The sequence below is a fragment of the Pinus tabuliformis genome, chromosome 9, assembly GCF_031772625.1.
Source record: "Pinus tabuliformis cultivar Carrire ecotype Pingquan chromosome 9, CPIR1, whole genome shotgun sequence".
Classification (NCBI taxonomy): Eukaryota; Viridiplantae; Streptophyta; class Pinopsida; order Pinales; family Pinaceae; genus Pinus; species Pinus tabuliformis.
In genome coordinates, this window is record NC_142307.1 from 730,522,610 (window position 1) to 730,533,747 (window position 11,138).

Sequence of the window (11,138 nt, forward strand, 5' to 3'; positions counted from 1 at the left end):
AACAAGAAGATGAAAGTTTAGAAGAATATTTGGAAAGATTTGCATATAATCTACAGAAATCTAAACAACACTCTCTAAATCAAGAAACCGTTTGAACAATCTTTCTCAAGGGTGTAAGGGATGAATAGCTTGACATTTTGAATGTGATGGGTAAAGGAGACATTTCAAACCTACCATTCGACGAAATTGTTGAGTTATGTCAAAAATATTCTAGAGGAAGATCAAAAACAGGAAGAAGAGAAGCAAGTTCAAAAACAGCAAAGTCAGCTACAGGAGGGATAACAAGAGCTGAAATAGGAATTTTATTGGAAAACTTCAAAACAGATCTCTTGAGTACATTAGGGACACAAGTAGATGTGCTAAAGGCAAACAAGAAGAAGGAAGAGCAAGAACAAGCTTTAGCAATATTTTGTTCCAAATGTAGAAAGAAACATCCATTGAGAGAATGTCCTTTGGATAGTGTTCAGGTTTGTAGTCTTTGTACAGAAAATCATTCCACAGAAAATTGTCTAAGATTGAAAGAATTACAAATGAACTCAATGGAAGAAGTGCCAGGAATAGAAGGTTTCTATTATGTAGCACCACGAAGACCATGGCAACCTAGGATGACTCAACAAAATCAGCAACAATTCCCTCATCAAAATTACCCCTATCCACCTCAAAATCCTTGGACCCCTCCAATGCTATGGCAAGCTTGGCATCCACAACAATATTCACAACAACCCGTACAAGGTTGGAGAGGATATGGTTATGAAAACCAGCCACCTCAACAGTATCAACAACAATACCAGCAACAATACCAACAACCATTTGCATATCCACAATATCCACAATCCATACCATTTCAACAACAACATTCTACATATCCGCAATCCATCCCATTTCCACAGCAGAATCCACCACCGTTGTTGACCCAACCACAACAGTTACAGCTACTTACAAATCAACCCGGACCAACTCAATTACCAGCCCAACCAATGGAAAATCCAAATAATAAGGTGGACAAATCTGCATACATTGTAGAGGAAGCAGCATGTTTTCCCACATATTCGATTCTTCCTCTTAATGATGTCCATCTAAGGTCTGGAAAAGTGCTTAAAAAGGATTCTCCTCCAATCATAGAAGAACCAACTGAACAAGGAGAATCACCTGAAACATCACAAACTGAGATACAAATTCAGAAAGGAACAAACATTACAACACAAACACCACCTTATCCTGAAAGGTTAGTGGAACAACAAAACAAAATAACCCTTCCTGAATTTGATATCTTAGATGAGTTAAAAAATGCTTATGTAAAAATTCCTTTGTTAAAGGCAATTAAAGAAATACCAATATATGCTAAAACAATAAAGGAATTGTGCATTAGGTAATCAGAGAAAAAGAAGAAGGATCCTACTACAATCCAAGTCATTGGTAAACTAGCAAGCCTCATGTCTACACAAACCATAATAGAGAAATATATTGATCCTGGTATCCCTATGGTTACTATATCAATAAATAATTTCTCAGTACCAAACACATTAATAGACTTGGTAGCAGCTATAAATGTAATGACAATGGAGACAATGAAAACTTTGCATTTAAACAACATTAGATCAACTTTTACAATCTTAGAACTAGCAGATAGATCTAAAGTTGTTCCTGAAGGAATATTAGAAGATATCATAGTCTCTTTGGATTCATGGGAGTATCCTGTTGACTTCCTTATCTTGCAACCAAAAACAAACTTGGGAGGACATCCTCTAATCTTAGGCAGACCATGGTTAGCTACCGCTGATGCCTTCATAGGATGTAGATCAGGAAGCATGATTATTTCACATGGAGATGAAAGGAAACACATTGCTCTTTATTCACCTGCACAATCAACTTCTTTAGAATCAGTACTTGAAACTCAAGAAAAACAACAAACTAAATCAGTTTTAAGTATAAATCAATTCTTTGATTTTAGAGAAGAAGAAGAGAATGAAGACTTAATGGATCTTTTCATTTCAGAACCAAGTAATTCAGAGCAACTTAGAGAAGTTCAATATGAAGCTGCAAGTAACCTTTTGAATCAATGCTTTCAGGGAACTTGTACTATTCAAACTCTGAGGAAATCTTTTATAGACATCTTTCCTGTAAACACAATCTCCAATCCAACAATAAAAACAATTGAGGTATATCCTGGAAAACATCTAAACATTGGAAATGAATTGCAATCAGCACAAGAGCAAGAGGTAATTGCATTATTACAAAAATATTCAAAAGCTTTTGCCTGGGATTATACTGACATGCAAGGAATCCATCCTAGCACATGTATCCACCACATCTATACAGATGATCAACTTAAACCTGTAAGACAACCTCAAAGACGAATGAATCCCATGATGAAAGAAATAGTGAAAGAGGAACTGCAAAAATTGTTAAATGTTGGATTCATCTATCCTATTTCAGATAGTCAATGGGTTTCTCCACTAGTTATTGTACCAAAGAAAAATGGAAAATGGAGGGTATGTGTGGACTATCGGGAACTAAACAAGGCTACACTAAAAGATCATTTTCCTCTACCATTCATTGATCAAGTGTTAGACTCATTAGCTGGAAAGAAATTTTTCTCCTTCTTGGATGGGTTTAGCGGATACAACCAGATAAGAATAGCAACAGAAGACCAAGACAAGACAACATTCACTTGCCCATGGGGAACCTATGCATATAATGTTTTGCCATTTGGTTTATGCAATGCACCTGCAACTTTCCAACGAGCAGTGCTTGCAATATTTGCTGATCTAATTCATGAATGTGTAGAGGTTTATATGGATGACTTCACAATTTATGGGAACACATATAATGATTGCCTAAACAACCTTGAGAAAGTTTTGAAATGATGCATTGAAACAAATTTGTCATTAAGCAATGAGAAATGCTATATGATGTTGACAGAAGGAATAGTTTTGGGACACCATATTTCTGCTTTAGGAATTAAGGTGGATCCAGCAAAAATCCAAGTCCTAGTAAACTTAATGCCTCCTACAACACAGAAAGAGGTAAGAAGCTTCTTAGGCTATGCAGGCTATTATAGACGATTCATTGAAAACTTAAGTAAAATAGCCCAACCTCTGTTCAAACTATTAGCAAAAGATATTGAATTTCACTGGACAAATGATTGTCAAAATGCATTTCAAATTCTGAAAGAGAAATTATCAGTTGCACCCATTCTTCGTGGGCCAAACTGGTCTTTTCCATTTCATATATCAACTGATGCATCTGATACCGCGATAGGTGCCTCTCTTAGACAGAAAGAGAACTTGTTCACTTATGCAATATACTTTATAAGCAAGAATCTAACACCTGCAGAATTGAACTACACAGTCACAGAGAAAGAGATGTTAGCTGTTATACATGCAGTAAACAAATTCAGGCACTATATAACAGGATATCAAGTTTTCATTCATACAGATCATTCAGAAATCAAATACATTGATGAATAAACCCATCACCAATGGAAGAATAACAAGATGGTTACTGTTATTGCAAGAATTTAATATCACAATACAAGACCGGCCAGGCAAGGAAAATCAAGTGGCTGACTTTCTGTCTCGCATACATTCACCCAACGATTCAAATCTGGTTGCAGATAACTTTCGAGATGAACACCTGTTTGCCATCACAATAAAAACACCATGGTTTGCAGACATTGCAAACTATTTATCTTCTGGAAAGTTTCCAACTCAATTCACTAAAAGCAAAAACACAAAATTGTTAGAGAAAGCTCTAGGTATAGTTGGGTAAATGGTGATTTATTTTATACTGGTTCAAACTTGATCATTAGAAAATGTGTGCGAGAAGATGAAATACTATACATTCTAAGAGCATGTCACGATGAACCATGTGGTGGCCATTTTGCAGATAAACGAACAGCATATAAGGTGCTGCAACTGGGCTATTACTGGCCATCCATCTTCAGAGACTCTAAGAAATATGTCAAGCAATGTGACAGCTGCCAGAGAACAGGGAGACCAATCACAACAGATGAGATGCTGCTGAAGCCACAGGTCCTCATAGAACCATTTGAGCAATGGGCACTTGACTTTGTTGGACCTATCAATCCACCATCAAATGGAAAGAGGTACATCTTAGTATGTACAGATTATGTAACCAAATGGGCAGAGGCTAAAGTAGTGAACAGAGCAACAGAAGATACAGTGGTCACCTTTCTTTTTGAAGAAATCTTTGTCAGATATGGAGTACCTAGACAAATTGTAACAGATCAAGGAACACAGTTTACATCAAAGCTGGTACGAGATCTAACGGAGAAATACAAGATCAAACACAGGAAATCTACACCATATCATCCTCAAGCAAATGGGCAGGTTAAATCAACAAATAAAGTCCTAGAAAATATCATGACAAAAACAGTACAGATGAACAGAAAAGATTGGTCTAAAAAATTAAAAGATGCACTATGGGCCTACAGAATCACATGGAAAACTACAAATGGTTTTAGTCCATACCAATTAGTATATGGGAAAGAGGCCTTATTGCCTGTAGAGTTTCAGATACACACATACAGACTAGCAGCTGAACTAGGACTAGACTTGACAGAAGCACAACAGCAGCGGATCATGGAACTGAATCAGTTGGATGAGCATCGTCAACAAGCCATGGAACATACTACACTGGTGCAACAACAAAGAATGAAGTGGCACGACAGATATATCAAAACAAAGACATTTCGCAAGGGAGACTGGGAATTGCTTTTTGACTCCAAATTCAAAGACTTCAAAGCAAAGTTCACAACACACTGGCTAGGGCCATATGAAATTAACGAAATTTTTGAAAATGGAGCAGTCAAGATCAGGACAATCGACCAGGACTCCACCTCATTTATAGTGAATGGACATAGGCTCAAAGTTTACAATAGGCCTATCAGTAAAGAAGCATTTATGAAACAACTGATAGAAGATACAGAACTGGAACTCATGGCACACCAGGATCAGCCATCTTCCAGTCTTGTAGTTGAATAAAAAAAAAACATATATATATATATATATATATATATATATATATATATATATATATATATATATATATATATATATATATATATATATATATATATATATAATATAAAAAAAAACATATAAAACATATAAAAAACAAATAATTTGTTTGCAAGTGGAAACCAAGCAACTGGCACTTGGCAAACACGAATTCATAGGGGAAAACCAAGGCAACTTGGACGCTATGAATTCATTATTCTTGTTCTATTGTCCTCAGATAATTTCAATGCAGGCACTCTCCACCAACAATTGACTTGAGGACAAGTCACATCTTCAACAAGGGGGAGACTTGCATCAGATCTTTAGCTGGAAAGCTGAAGTATAGAAGGACCTTGTATTGTCAATAGAGGGACCTGAAATAAGGAATCATTGCCGACGGACCTGAAGGACCTGCCAATGTCAAAACAACATGTGCATATTTTGTAAGCAGTGCAGAGGGACCTGGAACAAAGAATCATTACAGAGGGACCTGACTAACAATTCAAGAACCAGAGCATGAAGAACAAGGAGCAGTAATAAAGTTTACTTTTTGATCCATCTAAAATATCTGATCAATTGATTTCATCCCACTTGTACAGCCATCATCCAGGGGAGTATATGTATAAGTCATTTTGTGCTTGAAAATTCAAATTTCTCTTAGAAATTTTTAGTTTTTGTTAAGTTGAAATTAGTACATGAGGATATTCCTTATCATTCATATCCTATATTCCCTATACATATCCTATAACCCTTATACATCATAACCCTATTCCCTTTCATTTCCATACATATTCCCTATTTTCATTAACCCTATTACCCCTAAGTATTTTTCTTTAAGAGCTTAAAGAGACCAAACTGGGACAGCTTTCAACCTGCACATACAACTCAAGCATTAGTGATGGTGATAATTTTAAATATGACCCAAGATGGTCATTTTAAAATTATAAAGATATGCTATACAATTCAAACAAAACTCATGCGTTATATGGAAATCAAAGTTATTATATACCATGTCAAACTATATACCATAGTTCAAATAATGTGAATGCACTATAGTCATATATATAACCCAAAGCGCATATGATATAAGGTTAATACATACGGTATATGAAAAAATGGTGCATAACATATGGTATATGATATAAGTTATAAGTGAAGGCATATGAAAAGGCGCATATGATATATGGTGGACGGCCGCACGCAAACCATATGGCACGACTGTGCATATAAACATTGCGGCGGGGTGTTGTTAAAATGTAATTGCATACACATCATTGCAATACAAGCAATGCTTGAATATCATTGCATGCACACGACGGTGGCAATAATGGTAAACACAGCAGCAATGAATAAACGATATACCCAAAACAACAAACGACCAACGCATAGGTACGGGTTCAACACGGTGGCATGGCAACCGGTTGTCATTGGGCAATACACTGTGCAAAGGTTATGCACATGCCATTCAAATGAAACAATGATTTGGCCATCCTCATGACACAGTCGGGCGATTGGTCAAAAAGGACGGCCATACCAACCACACATTGTAAACACCAATGAATAAGAAGCGCAGTACACCCATGAAACGGTCATGAACCGACTGAGCTCTTGCGTTGTTTAAACCATATTCCTCATTGCCGAATAGCTCAGAGAGATGGTGTTTGGAGCTGCAGACTAGTGAAAAGAAGGGTGAAGTGAGTTTAGGTGAATTTAAAGAAGGAAATCATCCCGGTTCTAACGTTCAGAGATCACCGATTTTCGGGATTCAATTAGGTAATGGAATAGTTGTTTAAGCTCGGCACACAGTGGAGTAGACATTATGAATTATCTGTTATTAATGGTTACGTTACTCTGCCCTTACCACCAGTCAATTGAACGGTTGAACAGGGATTTGGAGCGCCAGATATTCCTCAAGCGCTCATTGATAACAGGTAACGCCGAAACCACAACACCAAATCAGTTGATTCACTGCATAAATCTTGGCATAAACTACTAGTGAATCGCACTACACTTAAATGAGAATGCATTACATGGTTAACACGTTAGGGTTTGGAATTTTATGTGGAGTTTTAACGGCGTGCCTTATTCACAACAAAATCTATGAACAGAGGAGGCACAAAACTTGACTGTTATGGCGTGTTTATGTTGCGTGGCGGTGATTGTTGATTGAATTGTGTGCGCTGTTGAGTGCGCACTGCGCCTTGTTTTGCTTCCACACTTTGTTTTGTTGCGCGTCGTTCCATTAAACTTCAAACAACAGTCAATCCAATATATCATATGAATGAAACGACATCAGCCTTTGTTATGAACCCTTGCTGTCTGCACGTTGTTGTTTTCATTTGAACTGAAACAGGGGATTGAAATGTCTAAGGGCTGAACGAACCATGCCATGTGAAATCTTTGGTTGCAAAATGGAGTTTGATTGTCGAGCCATTTAAAACTAAAATGTGTTGTGTTTTTGTTTTATCATCTGTGTTTTGAGGCCGAGAGTATGTTTATAATCCTCAACCTTTCATGCTGAGGCCAAGAGCCTTTTTGCAAATTTTTATGATATAGCCAAGCGCATTTTTGTAATTTTTTTTATCATGAGGCCGCAAACATGTTTACAATTTCCAAATGTTTTGATTAGGTCGAGAGCATTTTGGAAATTTTAAAAACTTTGATGATGAGGCCGAGATCCATATGCATGCGAAACACTCCTTAGTTTTCTTGGTTGTACATACACAGTAAAATGATGGTTTGATTTTGGCAACAATATAAGGCGATGAGCATACATGGACATTGTCTACATATGTATTTTGTTTTCAAGAACAGAGATTAGCATATTGACAGGGGTATACAGGTGTTTGCTTGCATTGAACAGGGAACTAAAACAGTGCTGTTGCAGAGAGAAGAGTAAACAGTGTTGGAAATAATACTGAGAAGGGGGGGGGGTGAATCAGTATTATCAAGTCAAATATTTCCTTTTAAATTCCAGATGATATACGCTACTTCAGTTAATAAAAACCGCGTATATACGCAACTACAGATAAAGAAACCCGTGTATATCAAGCAGACTTATAATTTGAATTATCTTTCAGATGTCAGTTATTAATCTGTGATTTAGATGCACATAAACAGTACCAGAAACAGTGAAACAGAGCAGAAGACAGTCACACACAAGAACACAAGATATAAGGAGGAAACCCAATGTGGGTGAAAACTCCCTGATGCAATTCGTCTCTATCTTCTTGTTAATTAGAAACTTCTCTTTACAATGTCTTGTACTGGAGCAGACTTTACCAGTACGCAGGTTGCAACCTGCAGAGAGCTACAACTCTCTCTTGTTTTCCAGCTTTCCTGGAAGGGAGCTCCAACCCCCTTAGTTCTTGTACTAGCTTGAGATACTAGTACGCAGGCTCCTACCTGCAGAAGGCTGCAACCTTCTCTTTGCTTTCAGGGACCTCGTTTCATTAATTTTCAGACTGGATCCACAAGTAACATCAATCAAACAAGAATTTCTGCATAACCCAAACTCCTTTTCACCATTCAAAAGCTGAAACAAATAAGCACTTCTCTGACCACTGAACCCAGAACACAGTAACTGTAATCAAACACCAATTCTGAACCCAGAGCACTGTATCAATAAAACAGAAGCAGCTAGAACATAAATCAAGATATATACGCTACTTCATTGTTCATCAACCTGCGAGTATACGCTTCTGTACCACAACCAACCTGCGTATACGCCTCTTTTATTCACAGAAAAAGCGTGTATACGCACCTGCAATTCACTGAACCTGCGTACAGATCTATAAGGGATAATTTATTCTTTTAAGCATTCAGACATTAGTTAACCCAGATTTATAGATCAAGAGAGTGCCACATATAATAGATCAACATTATACAGAGATACCAATGTTCAAGCCTCGAGATTTTGATCCATCAATAGCCCTTATCCTTCTTGCGCTTAGGTTCCTCCTTTTTCAGATCTAGATCTGCACCATAACCCGATCACACGTATTCCAGATCTAGCACAATATTAGATATTCAATAATTCAGATAGTGATTTGCCACATGATCTCCTTCCTCTTTTATAGTTTTAGGCCTTCCACAATACCACGGTCCAAAACCATAATAAACCAATACCAAGGGCCCAAAACCTGGGGTCAACTCTTCTGACGAGATACCATGGTCCACAACCATAGGTTCAAATTCCAAGGACTAACAACCACCAAAAATAAGTTTCCCACCATGTACGCGCTTTTATGTGCATAAAAGTGCATGTATACGCATACGCGACTTCGGAACGTATAAATCGCGTGTATACGCGTCTTCTGTAAGCTATATCTGTGTATACAAGATTTCCTTCATTCTAAGCACCTAAACTGAGATCTGTCACCAAAGTGAGTTGCCATCAAGGACAACACCTGCATCATAGCGCCATACCTATGCCAAAATGCCAACAATCGCCCCCTTTGGACTTGATGGCAACCCCAAGATCCTCAAAATCCTTCTCCCCCTTTGTCATCAAGGGCAAAGGGCTGTGCTCCCCCTTTGTCATCAAGGGCAAAGGGCTGTGCTCCCCCTAAGTACATGTTGATATCTCTGCTCTGCTGTGCTGAACATGCTCCCTCTGACAGTAGGCAAGATCTGCAAAAGATGTTCTTCAAGAAGAACCATGACTTATACATCATAAAAGACCTTCCTAGCACCAAAAAAACTCAATACATACAACCATTACCCAACCAAGTGGGGATCAACCACCCAACCAAGTGGGGATACATCAGAAATTTACACATGACAACCAAACACATCAATCATCCCAGGCATAGTGGGGAAACCAAAAAAAAGCTCGTTACATGACCTTGATAAAAAATATACATGACATGGAGATGAAATATCAGGACTATGCAAATCACCAATAACAACTATTAGCAGCATCTGACAATCACTGTATATATCAGCGATCATGTTCTCCTTCTGATCTTCTTTCTACAGTTGATCCTCCTGAACCAAAAACAGCTTGAGTACTAGAACCAAGAGCTTCTAAGATAATGCCAACAATGCATTATTATAAGATTATTTGCTCCCCCTGAACCGGTGCCAGATGGCCTCTGACAGACCCATATCAGATTCTCTTCAACCAGAGTCTGTCCTTGCTGATTTTCTTCAGAACTCCATATACGCGACTGCACCTGCATAAATCGGCGTATGTACGCGGATACCCCTCATCCAACTCGCGTACACCAACTTTTTCTTTGGAACAGACAAGCTTCAGGAGCAGGATGAAGCATCAACGACTCCCAGCTTCTGTCTGAGATATTCAAAAGTTTCCCTAGGCAGTGGTTTGGTGAGTATATCAGCAACTTGTTCCTTAGAAGGAACATACTCCAATTTGACCTTTTGTTACAACACTTGTTCCCGGAGAAAGTGATACTTGAAGGGTATGTGCTTGGTCTTTGAATGCATGACTGGGTTCTTTGAAATGCTTATTGCACTTGTATTAACACAAAAGATAGAGACAGGTGGAGTACAAGTGATTTGAAAATCCTGCAAGGTTTGCATCATCCAAAGGAGTTGTGTGCAACAAGATGCAACAACCACATATTCCGCTTCAGCTGTAGATAAAGCAATCGAACTCTATTTCTTGTTGAACAAAGATACTAATCTGGAACCCATAAAGAATGCACCGCCACTTGTGCTCTTCCTGTCACCCACGCTTCCGGCCCAATCTGCATCTGTGTAAGCATGAAGAGTGAGATCTATATCTCTAGGATACCATAAGCCATAGTTTTGAGTTCCTTGAAGGTACTTGAAGATTCTCTTGACTGCTTGAAGATGAGTTTCCTTTGGGTTGGCTTGAAACCTTCCAACTATTCCTACTGCATGCATAATATCTGGTCGGGTACCTGTCAAATAAAGAAAACTCCCAATCATGGATCTATAGGTTGGTTGATGCACTACTGCTGATTCATCATTTGCACTGAGGCTGCATCCTGTAATCATGGGGGTACATACAGGTTTAGAATCTTCCATGCCATATTTCTTCAGAATCTGCTTGAGGTACTTGGTTTGAGACAAGAAGATACCGCCTTCATTTTGTTGGATTTGCAGTCCAAGAAAGTATGTCAGTTC